The sequence below is a fragment of the Sarcophilus harrisii genome, chromosome 6 (assembly GCF_902635505.1).
Source record: "Sarcophilus harrisii chromosome 6, mSarHar1.11, whole genome shotgun sequence".
In the NCBI taxonomy this organism is placed as follows: domain Eukaryota; kingdom Metazoa; phylum Chordata; class Mammalia; order Dasyuromorphia; family Dasyuridae; genus Sarcophilus; species Sarcophilus harrisii.
Window position 1 is genome coordinate 91,949,452 of NC_045431.1, and position 18,093 is coordinate 91,967,544.

The 18,093-nt window shown below is 32.4% G+C and overlaps 1 protein-coding gene across 2 annotated transcripts in view; it reads right to left on the minus strand.

Annotated features, from left to right (window-relative positions):
• Positions 1 to 18,093, minus strand: part of MARCHF1 (membrane associated ring-CH-type finger 1) — a 1,010,725-nt gene that overhangs the window by 610,939 nt on the left and 381,693 nt on the right. The gene's annotated exons all lie outside the window — the stretch shown is intronic.

Sequence of the window (18,093 nt, forward strand, 5' to 3'; positions counted from 1 at the left end):
TGAACTGATGATAAGTGAAGTGAATAGAACCAGGAGACCATTGTACACAGTGATAAGAAGACTATATAATAATCAATTCTGATGGATGTGGCTCTCTTCAACAATGAGATGATTCAAATCAGTTCCACTTGTTCAGTAATGAAAAGAGCCATCTGCACCTAGAGAGAGGACAGTGGGAACTGAGTGTGGACCACAACATAGTATTTTCACTCTTTTTATTATTGGTTGATGGCATTTTCTTTTCTTTCTCATTCTTTTCCTTTTTAATCTGATTTTTCTTGTACAACATGATAATTGTGGAAATATACATAGAAGAATTGCACGTTTACATTTATTGGATTATTTGTTGTCTAGGGAAGGAGTGGGAGAAGGGAGGAAAAATGTGGAACACAAGAATTTGCAAGGATGAGTGTTGAAAATTATCTATGCATATGTTTTGAAAGTAAAAAGCTTTAATAATAAGAAAATAACTAAAAAATAAAAATCAAATAAATGCAGGCAGTATAAAATACTTGAGAGTCTACCTGACAAGATATATTCATGAATTACATGAGCACAATTACAAAACATTTTTTAGACAAATCCAGATTTAAAACAATAGAGATAAATTATATAGTATAGTATATATAAATTAGTTGTTCACAGGTTGACTGAACCAACAAAATAAAAGTGATAATTATAGACAAATTAATTATTTATTCAGAGCATAATCAAATTACTAAGGAATTAATTTGCACTCAGAAAAAATAATAACAAAATTCATTTGGATAAACAAAAGGTCAAGAATACCAAAAGAAGTAATGAAAAAAGTGAAAGAAGGTACTCTAGCAGAACCAGATTTTATGCTACACTATACTATACTATATTATACTATGCTATACAATAAAGCAGGAATCATAAAATAATCTGACATTGGATAAGAAATCAGCACGGTAAATTAGGTACATGATATATGGAGGTAATCTAGTTTCTGAAAAATCTCAAAATCTAAGCTTTTGGGCAAGCACTCATTATTTAAGAAGAAATTCCAGGAAAACTGGAAACCAGTCTAGTAGAAAGTAGGCATAGATAGCCCTACATCTCAAACCATATATCAAGATAACATTAAAATTGGTATATGATTTAGATGTAGAGAATGATATTACAAGCAAATTAGGGGATCACAGGCATATGGAAAAGAGCATCCATGGAGGTAAAAAGAATAATTAGCATTACATTAAATGCAAAAGGTTACATTAAATTAAATTGTATATTTGTATACACAAAATCAATGCAGACAGAATTAGAAGGCAAGCAGGAAACTGAGAAAAATGTTTATATCATGTTTCTGTAATAAAGACCTCATTTCTCAAATATGTAGGGAACTTAGCCCTATACAAAAAAAAAGAGCAACTCATATTCCCAAAGGATATGTACAGACAGTTTTCAGAAGAAGAAATAAAAGCTATCAAAAGTTGTATGAAAAATGCTCTAAATCACTAATAATTAGAGAAATAAAAACATAAACAATTCTGAACTGCCACTTTATACCACTGCAATGAAGTCTATATCACACAGACATCAAAAAAGGGGGAAAGACCCATATGTATAAAAATATTCACAGCAGCTCTTTTTATGGCAGCAAAGAACTGGAAATTGAGAAGATGTCTATCAAACCCGGGGAAAATAGATGAAATTTTATTGTGGTACATGATTGTGATGGAATACGATATACTATAAGAAATGATGAAGGGAAGGTTTCAGAAATATATGAACTGATATAAACTTTTGTGAACTAATATAATTTATATGAACTGGAAAAATTTATATGAACTGATGCAAAGTGAAGTAAATAGAAATAGGAGAACTTTGCAACAAAAATTGCAATAATAATAAAATGTGAACGACAGCTACTGTGATCAATATAAATGATCCACTATAATTCCAAAAGGTTTAAGAGGAAAATTCCCTCAGAGAATTAATGAACTTTGAATGCATATTTAAGCTTTTTTTTTTTTAACTTACAAAAATTTTTAAAGGAAAAACAACTTCAAAAGACTTAAGAACTCTGATCAAATCAATCACTAACCATTACTCTAGAGGATTTGTGAGGAAGCTTACTTTCTTAGAGTGACACAATGGACTTAAACAGAATGAAACATAAATTTTAAGACATCATCACTATGGAGATTTGCAATTTGCTTGATTTTTCTTGTGCTATTTTTTCTTTAGAATTAATTGGAGATTGAAAACCTAGTAATAGCTATGTCTCCTTAAACCTCCAAAGTAACATTTCTAATTTAAAAATAAAAAAGTGGGACTCGAAGATGCAATTATTCATCTCAAATCAGTGAGGAAACCAGTAAAATATGGACATGAAACACATACTGAGACACAACATAGATTTATCCATCTTTTCCGTCTATACTGTATCTGACAAAGATATTGAGATTTTGTGGGATAGCATGAGTGTTATTTTCCATAACATGAATCTCAAAATATCCCAAATTTCTCTTAGTAGATTTGAGTTAAACCTTTCAATAGCATAACCTCATCAATAAAATGAAATCACCCTTTTCTTACCTTTAGATAGCCTAACTCTACTTAATAAATGTAAGCTAGATGTGGTTATATTTTCTTTTTTTAAGAATCTAATAATTTAGATTTAGGCATAGCTACAACTTCAAAACTACTTTTATGAAAGAAAAAAAAATTAAAAACACTAACAAAATAGATTATAAGTGAACAATTATAAACCCAGCTAGTTGGAAGGATTTGGAGGGCATAGAAGACTATTTTTTCTAGAATCTCATTTTTAGTGAACATATTGTAAGAATCGTGCCCTACAATTTTCTTTTTTTTCTTTTTAGAGCAGATGAATGAAGCCAATATTGGTGCATGAAATTGTATTTTCATAGACAAATAAGCAGCAATCAGGCATGGTGAATTCACAAGGGAATCTAATCCCCAAGAAATGAATCAGTATTTCTTCTATCTCAATAGAACAAGAACAGCTAAGATTATTTTAAAATGGTTAGTTCACCAACTTTTTTTTTTCTCCTTGTACAACTACTTATAAATCTGTTCCTGTGATCAAATTCAACAAATTTTGCATATTCTCAAAGAATGTCATCAGAGAGTATTTTCATCCCACATAAAGTATGCCTAAACTGTATCCAACAACTAGATTTTTAAAATTTACTTTTAGGCCTCATTTCCAAAATATATAGAGAATTAACTCTAATTTATAAAAAATCAAGCCATTCTCCAATTGAAAAATGGTCAAAGGATATGAACAGACAATTCTCAGATAAAGAAATTGAAACTATTTCTAGTCATATGAAAAGATGCTCCAAGTCATTATTAATCAGAGAAATGCAAATTAAGACAACTCTAAGATACCACTACACACCTGTCAGATTGGCTAAGATGACAGGAAAAAATAATGATGATTGTTGGAGGGGATGCGGGAAAACTGGGACATTGATGCATTGTTGGTGGAGTTGGTGGAGTTGTGAACGAATCCAACCATTTTGGAGAGTAGTTTGGAACTATGCTCAAAAAGTTATCAAACTGTGCATACCCTTTGATCCAGCAGTGTTACTACTGGGCTTATATCCCAAAGAGATTATAAAGAAGGGAAAAGGACCTGTATGTGCACGAATGTTTATGGCAGCCCTTTTTGTAGTGGCTAGAAACTGGAAACTGAATGGATGTCCATCAGTTGGAGAATGGCTGAATAAATTGTGGTATATAAATATTATGGAATATTACTGTTCTGTAAGAAATGACCAACAGGATGATTTCAGAAAGGCCTGGAGAGACTTACACGAACTGATGCTGAGTGAAATGAGCAGGACCAGGAGATCATTATATACTTCAACAACAATACTATATGATGACCAGTTCTGATGGACCTGGCCATCCTCAGCAAGGAGATCAACCAAATCATTTCCAGTGGAGCAGTAATGAACTGAACCAGCTACGCCCAGAGAAAGAACTCTGGGAGATGACTAAAAACCATTACATTGAATTCCCAATCCCTATATTTATGCCCACCTGCATTTTTGATTTCCTTCACAAGGTAATTGTACAATATTTCAGAGTCTGATTCTTTTTGTACAGCAAAATAATGTTTTGGTCATGTATACTTATTGTGTATCTAATTTATATTTTAATGTATTTAACATCTACTGGTCATCCTGCCATCTAGGGGAGGGAGTGGGGGGTAAGAGGTGAAAAATTGGAACATAAGGTTTGGCAATTGTTAATGCTGTAAAGTTACCCATGCATATAACCTGTAAATAAAAGGCTATTAAAAAAAACATTTAGTTTAATAACTGAAAAAAAATAAAATTTACTTTTATTAATTTAGTATTAAAGAGACCTACTTGAATAAGATTTTTTATATTATAGGTAAAAAATAGAAAAAAATTAAAAATCTGATACAATTTTCAAATGCTATAAACACTAGAAAAATGAGCTTAACCATTTCACATGAATCTATCATTTAACTTGCCTACTCAAAAACCTTCAATGGCTCCCCTTTGAGAATACATGAAACCCTCTGTTAAACATTTAAAATATTGCATTAACTACATGGCCCCAGATTATTTTCCCAAAGTAATTAAGTATTACTTCTCTTATATACTCCAATCTCTCATCAAAATAGTCTATTTGCTTTTCCCCATATATAACACTCCATTTCTATATTTGCTCTTTTTTTTGCTCATATGTTGATCCCATGCCTGAAAGCTTGTCTACCTCATCTACTTCTCTGAAAAAACTAGCTTCCTTGAAGGCTTTGTTCTTGAAAAAGTCTTTTTCTATTCTTCTAGTTGTTAGTTTTTCTCCTCATCAAATAATAACAATAGCTAGCATTTATGTGGTTCTTTGAGCTTTGCAAGATGTTATAAAAATCAGATTTAATTCTCATAAAACCCTACAGAGTAGGTGTCATGATGATCCCCATTTGATAGATTTGATAGGTAGTTAATGAAACTGAGGATGAAAATATTTGAATAACTGGTTCAGTCACCATATTTGTTTATTTATTAAAGTATGGTGTATAGAGAACGACTCAATTTTGGTTTTATACCTCGTGTACCTAACACAATACCTAGCTCATGATACACACACACACACACACACACACACACACAATACTTGTTCAATGACTGCTACATTTCTTGATATGAATGGTACAAATGGCATATGTCAAGTCACTAAAATAAACAATTCTTGAGTCTGTCCAAAGTAACATTTATAGAATATTTGCACAAGAATGAATGTTTTGTTATCTATTTTCTAGACTGTGTGTACAGAGGAAAAGCACATTTTTTAACTTTTTAACAGATTGCATATGACAAAAGTACAAATGACAAAAGTGATTTTATCATCATAGAAGAAAAGGAAGACTCACAGATCTTCTAAATTTAGTGACTAAATAAAGGATTCCTTGATAATAAAAAAAATCATATTACATAGTTGAAATACTGATTTGGGAAAGTAAATGAATTTAATGAGATTGTTCTTTTAACCCAATTAAAAATTTTCAATGACCATAGCATGGTTGTTGTTTTTTAGATATATATATAAATTCATACATCTGTATAGTAAAATAAATTCTTATTTACAGCCCCAATTAGCCTTACTTTTTAATGTTATTTTAGAGAAATATCCATGCTATGGAAACACAGACTAGTATTAAAAAGGCAAAAAGATCAATGAGAATTACAATGTATAAAAATATTTTTGTCTTCTAATTATCTTTTCTTTGAAAAGAAAGGAAAAATGAGAACCAGGAAAGTGATGATGAAAGGAAGGGACAATAGGAAGGTGAGATGAAAGGAGGGAAGAATAAAGGGAGGAAGAGAGGAAGATTAGAAAGGAAGGAAGGGGAGAGAAAAGAAGGAAGGGAAAGAAAGAGGGAGAGAAAAAGGAAGAAATGAAGGAAATTATACTTCGGATAAAGGCAAACCTGAAGTATAAGAGAGAAATGAGCATTCTTACAGAGTATAATAATTTTCTTATTGGAGTTAATCTATATTGCAACTAAATTTTTGGTTTCTTTCATTTTTGATGATATTTAATACTTTTTTTTAAAAGTTTCAAGCCTTCATTTCCTTCTTCTCTGTCTAAGACTCTCTTTGTTTCTCATAACTTTTTCTCAATCCCCTTCCTTTATTGACCTCTCTGAATCATTGGACGCTGCTGACTTTCTTCCACTCCTGAATATTCGGTTCTCTTTGGAGCTTTGTGCTTTCCTTCTTTCTCTCTGACTATTCTACTCCATTTTCTCTGCTGGATATTCAGCCATAAATTCCTCACTAATTGCAGTTATTCCCTATGTGTCTTTCTTGGGACCTTTCCCTTTTCTCTGTAATTATCATCTTTATCCAGATCATTTCCAAATTAAAGGTCTGATACCAGATTTCTCCTAAGATTTCTACACAATAATCTTCAGAGAATTCTTATTATCTCCTTTGTTTGGCAATGAGAGCTATTCATATCTAGATGTCATCTTCAAAATAAATATAGCATTTATTATGTGCCATGCATTTTGATAAGCACTAAAGACAGAAATATAGGCAGGAGAGAGAGTCCTTGCCCAATGAAGAGCAAAGTTCAGGACAATTATTCATGAAAACATAATATTACTATGGTTGGGAAGTGTCATGGAGAAGTAGTTTGTTTAAAATACAGTGAAAATTCATCTAACTGAGCCTGGTATCTCAAGGCAAAATACAAGGTTCTAATGAGAGAGAGAATGAGAGTAATTACAGGACTATAAATGTCATAGTGCAGTGATCGTTATAAGTCAGTTATATTTTCAATCTTCTTATGCATTAGTCTTTATATTTTCTAAGGTCCAGCCATACTAGTCTATTTTTTATAACTCACACAAAATGATAAATCTTCTATCTCCATGCTTTTATACCAGCAGTGCTCTATGCCTATAACTTTCTACTTTCTTATTTCCACTCCAAAATCCTTATTTCCTTCAAGATTTCGCAAAACTCCATTCTCTACAGGAAGCCTTTCCTGGCTTCCACAAAGGTTAGGTTGGGATCATCTCTAAGTTTATTTTTCATCCACACTGTATATTTCTTGTACATACAGAGGTAGAGAAAACTGGTAGGGCACCTGGCCTTATACCAAAAAGGGTAGGACATTGGGCTGGCTCCTTGGAGGAGTACACATCTGTAATATATTATTTATTTTGTCTTTCTAGATTTTAATCTAGGTTTTTTTGACTCTAAACATAGCTACTAAATCATGCTTTTCTATGTCTGTCTGTCTATCTATCTATCTATCATCTGCTTTTTCTGTTTCCCTTCAGCTATTTGTACCATTATTACTTGGTATATATTTTGTAAATGTGGAGATAGATAAATGGATGGATGGATGGATAGATAAACATTTTTTCTCTTTGCTTAAGGGAAAGGTCCATCAGGGTAGAGACAATTTCACTTTTGTCTTTTTATCCCTAGAATTTAGCAGAGTGCTATACGCTTAATAAATGCACCCTGATTGATTTAATTTTCATTTTTAAAATAAAAAAAAAATCCCCAATACGTTCAGCTTACTCACAGCTTCTATGGAGCACAATTGGACTAGTGGTCATCTGGACTGAGAAGTTTAATGGAAACATCCACTGGGGATACTGCTAATAGGCTCACTTGTGCCATCTGGCCAACAAGTACACATATGTCTGCTAACTTCATTCCAGGCATGTAATCATGTATACCTTGCCAGCAGAACAAGACAAGTAGATGCATGTAGTAGTGTTTTCCAAATAGCTCAAATGGCTTTAACATACCCCAGGAGGCTACTCTCCCCAAAGTCTTCCCCTTGTGCTACATACATATGCATATTCACTTCTAAATGTCGAAATCTCTAAAGAACACAAAAGTTTGTTTTTCTCCAGTGAAGCTTGTCTCCTCTTTTCACTTTCAACAGTTAGGAGTTCTCTTTCATTTTAACAAGGCATGAAATTATGTCTCAGCTAAGTAAATTATTCTCAGGAACACTAGGGACAGATGTTACATTTCTTCATGTCATCAGTTTAGATATATCAATTTACATACTCCATTATATTTTTAAATATATATATATATATATATATATACATATATTTTAAAATTCTACATAGTAAGCAATAAAACAATAAATGAAAAACATTTGAAATAAATATCCCTCAACCATACACCCCTGTCATTGTCTTCAAACTCATCTTTTAATCTAAGAGATACAAACTACATAATTTTAGGAAATAAAACAGACACATACAATGAAAACGTCACACTCTTAATGAGATTTATAGATTTTTCCCCAAAGAACCCATATTTAAATATTATTCCTATTCTATATTAAATGTTGTGTATCATCTGAAATTGTTTCTACAAAAGGCATATGAGAATTTGAACATCATATCTTTGTTATTATCTGTCCTAAGCCATTGAATGGATTGAAAGCCAATCAATTCTTGAATGAAGTGTTTATCCTTTTCAAACTCCTGAAGCAGGAAGTTCAATTATCCTGGAATTTAACCAAGCTTGGTGCTTTTTATCCTGATTCATCATCTGTTTTAGACAGAAAGAAACAAGATTTTAATGAAGCATACCCCTCACAAATCATAGCAACAAACCTTTAGCATTCGTGCATAATCCTTAAATTAGAATATACACTGGAGCCCCTGTGTTCTTGTCATAGTCTCTTGCTTCAAGTAACTCAAATAGACTGTTTAATGTATATCTTTAGCATTATTCTGCCCTGATCTCAAATTTTTCATTACTCAACACTGGCATAAATTTTCATGGATTATCAAAGACAAAAGCATAGATGTTCCCTATGATGTGGTAAGAATACATACCAGTAGGGAAAGTAGAGAAAGCCAATCATCCATTTTGTCCTTATATCATTAATAAACACCTACTAAGTACAAGATAGTGAACTAAAAGCTGATCTACCCTTTATTGGGCAAATCACAACACAATTGAAAGAATGTTAGATTAAGAGTAGGAGACTCAAATCTCTGTCACTAGTATCTTGAGTTTAGGCCAAGCATCTAACTGCTCTGAGCCATAATTTTCTCATTTACAAAATGAAAGTTTAGAATTAAAGAACCTGTAAGGTATATAAAAGCTCTAAGGATCCATTAGCCCAGGTGAATATATCATTATAAGATTCAACATACTCATTCATGAGACATGGATGCAGAGAACACAAGATCTCACTGAGTGTATATATATATTTAATTGATGGGCTGGAATTGACTTGGTAGAGCAATATGAAACCTTATGTCTTTCCTCCTACCTCTTTCATGAATGTTAATTTTACATATGAGTACAAGAGAGATGCAACCACTCAGATAATTTTGTCAAATGACTTTAGTTTCAAGTCAATCAATAATTATTTATTAAGCATCTCCTATGAGCCAAGCAGTGTGCTAAGCACTAGAAATACAAAAAAAAAAAAAAAAAAGAGGCAGAGAAGGAACAAAGGCAAACAACAATCATTCCCAAAGGGCTCACAGTCTAATGGTGAGGATACATGTAAACTGCTAGTTAGTAAACAAAGTGCCTACTATGTACCAGGCATTCTGCTAAATGCTGGACAAAATCTATCAGGAACAAATCAGTGAGATTCATGCTTATTTAAATCATTTAATACTGTCCTGGAGGATCCAAAAAAAGTCCAAATGGAAAGGAGAGTCCTTTTGATAGTAAAGTTGTACAGATGTGTCAGTATGTAGAAACCACTGCATTGAGTCAACAAAAAATCCAAAATACTGTAGATCCTCCTCAGATATAATTATGACCATTCAAAAAAGTAAGCAAAGAATTCATATGACCAAAGTCATGAAAGTCCATTAAGTTAGTCCATTAAGACACATATAGATAAACAGATAGCTCATGAACTAATCCCAAAATGGAACTAGAAAAGGAAAATAGGCTGTATAGCATTTGTGCAGTGCTTTTTCAGGACTCAAACCTGCTTCTTCCCACAAAATCCCATCTTTTTAACATCATTATTTACTTAGTGATATTATACCAGATCTAAAGAGTATCTAAAAATGCAAAATGGGTATAAGCAAGCTGCAGCATTTTACCAACAATGACTTTGCACCAAAAATTGATTAAATATTGATCAGAGATATATGTGACTAGAAAAGGAGGGGGTCATATCCTGAGTATGAGGAGTAACAGATGGCAAGCCCAAATACTGCAATGACAATCATAAAAATATTAAAAAGAAGCAGAGAAATGTTGCTAGCATGTTGGCTAGAAAATTTATGGAATGCCATGAGCAAGCACCATAAAGTATGAGAAAGCAGGAAGGACTTGTTACTGACAGGAATAAAGGGAATGCTCTCTGAAATGATGATATGGATTTACTGAAATAAAAAAGTAAGAATTTATTAAATTTTAAATGTATGCAAAAGAAAAGAAAATCTAAAGTTTAGGAACAAATTGGGGATTAGACTTGTGTTTTGATTGGCTCCAGAAAACAGAAATAGGAGGAATAGGTAGAAATTGACAAAAAAGACAAATTTAGGTTTGATAGCACAAAAAACATAGCAATTAGAGCCACCCCAAAGAAGAATGAACTGCTGTAAGACAGGGTGGATTTTCTCTTTTTTGAGTTCTTTAAGCAGAAGCTGATTGATTATTCCTCATATGTGCACGTAGAATTTATCTTTTAGTACATGGACTGGACCAGGTGGAAATTCCTTCTAGCTCTCAAATTCTCATGCTATAGCTCTCATGTTAGGGATGTACATTGTGGAAAGATTTCTTCAAGGAATAACCACAGCATGCTAGGGAGTTATGAGATACTGTTTATCTGAAACTTGCCCTAACTACAGAGAATACATAGATTTGTTCTTGCTCAATAACTAACGTGAAGTTTTAGTGAGGGTAATATTTGAAAGGTCAGGCTAGGATTGTGTGGGCAAGTTTAGAGCTCCAATAGGAATGGTGAAATGAACATAAAGATGTAGTTTGGCAAAATGCAAATAGTACTGGAGTTAGAGACAAAGATTAATAATTTAACTTCTTTGGACCTATGCTTTCCAAATTATAAAATGGAGTCAGTGGATTAAAATATATAGAAAATCCCTTCCAACTTTACAAATCCAGTAATTCTAAACAGGTTAAGTAAGCAAAAGCACAGGGCCAAGGATTATCACATTTAAAATATAAGGAAAGAGTTTCTGAGTCATGAATTATCTTTGTGTTCCTTAAATAGGTATGATACAAGCTTCCTGAGGGTAGGAACCTAATTTTTTTTTTTTAATTTACTTAGCAACTAACATTGTTTACATAATAGTGGGTACTTTGTACTTGCTTATTAAATTGATTCAGACTAAATAATTTCTCAGGTCTATTCTAGCACTAATCTGTTATCTGTATTATTTGACCTTACTAAAATCCTTAAAATTAAAAAAAAATCCTTTGTTTGCACTTATGACATATCTACCAAAGTTCTCCTGCTTCCTGATAAAACACTCTTGCTCCTGGCCATTCTCCAGACTTTGACATCAGAATCAGAGATCATGGCCTAGAGGAATCTAACATTTTGCCCTTGGACCTTTCTATGTCCCTGTTATTCTGATCAGCAAATTCCAACATTTAGAATAACTCCAGTCATGCTTTATATTCTTGCTGACTATTTTCTCAGCAAAGGTTGATATTTTTATGACATTTTTATCATCTCACAGCTTTCCAGTTGTTGAACCACAATTAAATAAAACTAGTTATCCTAGAGAGGATTGTCAGTCTATTCCTACCTTGCTATACTCAGCATCCATATAATTTTCCAAATCTAAATACCCACTCTGTGGATATCACGCCCTTATATCTCTTTGTCCTAATTAGAATACAGTAATGGGAATTTGGCACATCAACACAGAAACTGGGATGGTATCTCTCTCCATGGAGAACCTGAAAAACCAACTTATAAGAAAATCATGTTAATTGTAAGGGAGATGTCATAAAGAAACAGAATTTATTAATATTATTCCCCACAATTTTTAAGTAGCAGAAGGATGTACATTTTGACAAGCCTATATTAAGGATTTTTTATCAGTAGTTGAAAATCAGATGCCACATTTTATATATAACATGGTATCTTTAGTAAATTTTAGATTGTTTCAATTTTCTTTCAAAGTTTTTTTTTTCCAATTTTCAACAACTTTTATGCAGTTTGCAGATTATTTTATTTCTGAAGATTTTGTTTTTCAATTTTGTTCATCTCTTTTCAATTCTCAAAATTTCTATTTTTGGATTTAGCTGGGATTTTTAAGTGGCTGATGTTCTAATTTTTCTTTTGGTACATACCCAGTTCATTGATCTGTTTTTTCTCTTGCTGATGAATGTGTTCAAGAGAAAACATTATGTGCAAGGATGCTTTCACTATATCACAAAAGTTTGAGTATCATATTTAATTGTTATCATTTCCTTTAATAAATGTATATGATTTATAGTTTGATTCACCAATTTGTAATTTTTCTATGATTGGTAGTTTGATTCAGATTCCATAAAATTAAAATTATCTATGATGTCTTTAAGCATAAGGAAGTTTCCCATTTATATTTTTTGACCATGCCAATCTTATTATTTTACAGTTTGAAATCATAAATGCTTCATCTAAAGCAAGGGTCAGCATATACAACTGACCAAAACTGGCCTGCGCTTGTTTTTCCATTGGCTCAATAGTTAGATTGATTTTTACACTTTAAATATTTTAAAATCACCTTTAGTTTTCAAGCCATGTAGAAACAGGCTAGATTTGGCCTTTGAGCCTTAGTTTGTCAACCTCTGATCTAAAGCATAATTCACTCTACTTTCTTATTTGAACTCTGTGAATCTTAATGTTTTGTTGTTGTTGCTGCTGTTTTGTTTTTGTTTTTGCTGAGGCAATTGGGATCAATTGACTTGCCCAGGGTCACACAGGCAGGAAGTGTTAAGTGTCTGAGGTCATATTTGAACTCAGGTTCTTCTGACTTCAGGGCTGGTGCTCTAACCACTATACCAACTTAGCTGCCCCTGAAATCTTAATGTTTCAAGCATATTTCTTATTTTCTAGTATAATCTGCAACTTCATTTTTTCATGAGTGAATGTATACCATTCATGATCATGGCTATGATGATTAATTAAACATTTTCCTCCATCATATTCTCTCCTAAGGTTTTTCTCCATTCCTTCTCCTCTCTTATCCCCAGCCCACAGCCCCATCCTTTACAAAGATAAAGAAGAAAGAATGTTGACATTACAACTGATCTGCAATTGAAATGATTTGCAATGACAAACCAAGTGGTTTGATGGATAGGGTAATATTATGCTCTTGGGGGTCAGAAAAGCTGAGTTTGATTCTTGTCCCAGATACTTATTAGCCGTTCAATGCCAGACAAGTCACTGTTGGGGTTTCAGTTATATTATATATAAAATGAAGGAGATGAACTTGATGGCAACTAAGTTTTCTTTCAGCTCCAGATAAAAAAATCCTATAATTCCCTTACCCTCAACTTTTTCATTTTTTCCATTAATTCTCCCATTATCACACATCTTCCAGAGTTGATATTGATATTGTTTGTGAATACTGTCTCCTTGATTTTATTCCCTTTAAGTCCTATGCCTCTCTTTTTCTGTATTTGTTTTCTTGGTGAGTTTAAAGTATTTCTATACCAAAATCTCCGTCTTTGTCTCTTTTTCTTTTTCTCTCTGGACCAGGTAAGATTAAGGTTCATATGACACCTGCTTCTATTATGCTTTCCTTCACATTTGTCTGTTTCTTGATATAGACCTCAATCGCAAAAAATGATACATTTCATTTCCACTTTCTTATTTCTTTCCTACTGAATTCCCCTTCTTCTCTTACTTTAAAATCATCAGAACAGAATAAACCCATTTTCAGGCACAGTTTTTTTTTTTTTTAATTCCTTTCCCTATAAGATCCTTGAAGCAACTAGATTGTATAATAGATAGAGAAGCACAAAGAGCCATTTTCCTGAGTTTAAATCTGGCCTCAGATACTTACTGGCTGTGTGACCTTGGGCAAGTCACTTAACCTGGTTTGCCTCAGTTTCTTCTTCTCTAAAATGAGTTGGAAAATGAAATGGCACACATTCCAGTATCTTTGCCAAGGAAAACCTCAAATGGACATATGAAGAGTTGTACATGACTAAAAAACAACTCAACAAGACCCTTGAAGACATCAGAATTCTGAAAAGACATGTGTCACTTCTCTCCCATTACAAAATAACCATCTCATCATCCTGTAGTCCCTTCCACTTTCTCAAATATAATTTTATAATTTTTTGACTCATGTTTATGTTTTCTTCTCAGGGCTGGTATTTTTATCAGGAATGCTTGAAAGTCCTCTTTCATGAGTGACCCTGTTTCCTCACATAGTACCACACTCATTTTTGGAGGGTAATTTAATCAGTTTTTCTATTGCCTTTTGCAATACTATATTCCAAAATGTATTCTCCTATATAGTATTTACTGCTAAGTTTTATGCACTGTGGATTCTAGATATTTGATCTCTTTTTTTTTTTCAGGCTTCCAGGAATATTTTTAATTTGACTTGTAGGCTTTGGATTTGTGATATACCATTCCCAGGAGTTTATATTTTGAGATTTCTTTCAAGAAGTCATCAATGGACCGTTTCTTCCCTCCCACCTTTGAATTCTGGTTATAATAGACTAATAGACCTGGACAGTTTTAATTTATGATTTTTGAAATATGATGTCCAGGATATTTTGCTTATTCTTAATTTTCAGTTAACTTGATGATCCTTTAATTATCTTTCCTTAACTTATTTATCAGGTTAGTAATTTATATCAGCTTGGCATTTTACATTTTCTATTTTTTCAGTCTTGTGATTCTATTCCAATATTTCATCTTTTTATCTCATGGAATCACTTAGTTCTTTAATTTTCTGAGAGTCCTTTATGTGGAAAAAGGATTTTTCAGCCTGTTGTTTCAATCTATTTATTCTCAGGCTGATTATTTCTTCCAGAGTTCTTATTTCATTTAAAATATTATTGTTTTATCTTTCATTTAATTTCTTCCATATATTCTTATAGTTCTTATCACTGAGTAATTTTCCCCCTCTGAAAATCTGCTTATAGTTTTTGTGCTTCTTTACTTCTTCACTTATTTTTGGTCATTTCTTGAAATTATCTTTATATAGTGTTTGTTATCTTCTCTTTTTTGCAATATTTCCAGCTTGAATTCTTGTCAGTGACAAGATCTTCCCCATCTTGCCCATTTGACTCCATGGCCTTGATTTCCTAGCCTCTTTCCATTGACTTTTACTTCTCTTATCAAGCGTGCATCCAAAGTGTGCACCCTTTAGATGATCTGAGTATAGAAAACTGTAGTCTTTAGTCTCCACTGGGACCTAAAAGATCTAGAGTACTGCAGACTTCTATTGGTCCTGAGTTATTCTGGTCAGAGTATTATAGGCATTTAACCAAATTTAATAGTGAGATAGCTACCACTTTCTGATCTCTTTGGATATTCACCATCTTCTTCTCATTATAGGATTCCTGCTCCCCCGAGAATAGAATGCGCACTACTCAGGTGCCTAAAGGATCTTTAGTCATAGAGAGAACGGTTGAATTCTTGAGTATGTACTTGTATTTGCACTAGCATCTCTCACAGAACATATTTCCCAATTCCTTCTTTCTACCTATTTTTTGTCCAATCCTGGACTGGATAAAAGAGTCCACTGTTGCTTCTTAATTTTATTTGGTGTCCTTTTTGGGGTCTTTGGTAGAATATGAAAATTGGGCCCACTAAGTAAAAGTCTGGATTATTTTCTTTTACTTTATTTTAAAATCTACATTTGATAATCTAGTGCTTTTCATGATTTATTCAGGGCTGGGATTAGTGAGAAATATTTGTGAAAGAGCCAACTGGCATACTAAAAAGAGGGCTAGACCTGGCAAAAAAAATCCTGAATTCAAATCCTACCTTAAATACTTACTGGCTATGTGAACAAATCACTTAATCTCTGATGAGCTTGATGATTTCATAAAAACTTGGAAAGACTTCCATAAACTGATACAAGGTTAAATTTGCTGTATATAAAGTAACAGCAATATTATAAGATGATCAGTCATGAACGATTTAATTATCCTCAACAATATAATGATCCAAGACAACTCTGAAGGACATATTGTGAAAAATCTTATCCATCCCCAGAGAAAGAACTGATGGTATCTGAATATATACTGAAGCATACTTTCTTTTAACTTTATTTTTCTTGAGGATTATTTTTGGTCTATGTTTTCTTTTACATGACTATTATGGAAATGGTTTGCATCACTACACATATATAACTTCTATTGAATTGCTTGCAATCCCATTGGGGGAGGGAAGAAGAAACAGAATTTGCAATTCAAAATTAAAAAAAAACAAATGTTAAAATTGTTTTTATATTTAATCAGGAGAAAATAAAATACTAATAAATTATTTAATCTCTGTCTCATTTTCCTACCCTGTAAAATGAAGATAATGATAACATCTACCTCTCAGGACTTTATCAATGATAAAATGAAACAGGGGCACTAGGAGTATAAGAAGGAAGAGTACTATACTGAATTTCAGTTAAAAGAGCCAGAGGATGAGAGTTATAATAACATATAATTTAGGCAATAGTGTTTTTAAGATTAGCAAAAATACAAGGTCAGTACTATGGTCCTTTTTACAAAATATATATATATATATATATATATATATATATATATATATATATATATATATATATATATATATAGGATTGGAGTGCAATTCAGAGAATTTCTCATTAGATGAACTGTTCTCTACATAAACTGGCTTTAGGTAAATGGTTTTATGTGAATTGACCTGTATCTGGCTTCATAAGAGAAGGGACACAACTCAATATATGAAACACTAAATAGTTGATAAAGCTATAAAATGGCTGGCTGCTTCTTCAAATTAATTTATGTTGGTAACAATATTTATCAGTGCTCAATAAATAAGAGTCAATGATCTTGAGACAATAGTTGAGTTAGGTTGAGCTGGGCCCTTTATAGCAAGCTGTTTTTATCATCTAGAAGATAGTGACTATTTTAAAGGATCTTTCTTCTTATATAAAATGTCTCAATACTTGCCTTCTTTGTTGTCACTGAACTCCCCTAGTTGCTCCAATTTTCTGTTTTCTGCATACTGCTCGATTAGTTTTTTGGAATCTTAGCTGTTTTGCCTCCCTCAGTGCTCTCTTCCCTCAATATCAATGACTCAAAATCCCTCCAGATTCAACTGTACTGTTCACAAAGATATACAATAACTTTCCAAATTGGGTATCCTTTTAAATCCTCAATCAACTCTAAAATTACTCAGCACAAATTCAAAGAACAGTCTTGCTTTGAAGTTTCAAAATAATTGATTCATTTCAAGTAATATTCAATCTCTGGGCCAAGTTTTATGGTGATAAAAACCACATTGATCATCCATGTCTTTTAAATAGCATCATCTATCTATTAGATTTTCCAACAAGTTTTGCAATAAATAAGAACATCAACATTCAAATGTATTTCTTTAATCTCCCTATCATTATCAATAAATATTGAAACAAAAGGTAGCTCTGTACCTAAAGAATAACCAAACTGATATTCATGGCCTTCTTTTCCCAAATTATTATATGATTCTTATCTCAGGACTAAATGACTTGGTCAGATTTTATATCACTAAATATATCTTAATGGAGTTTTTTTATCATCATCATCAATAAGTCATCAATAAGTAAGAAATCAATAAAAACAGGATTCCATCATACCCATTTGATCCCAAATCCTAAATAATGAGATTTTAGCAGATGCATAAGTGAAATGGACTAAGTTCTTGAGAATTGGAGCTATTTCATTTTTGCTTTTATATACTCAGCACCTAATATAATGTCTAACATATAGTAGGTGCTTAATTAATATTCATCAAATTGGACTAATGACAGAGGAGCTTTCTCATCTTATGCCATATTTGCTCAAACATAAATTCACTACTAGTCCTGACTGCAATCCTACAGGACTACAGGCTGACTGTTCTATGTGATACTGTACCAAACTATACCATACCATC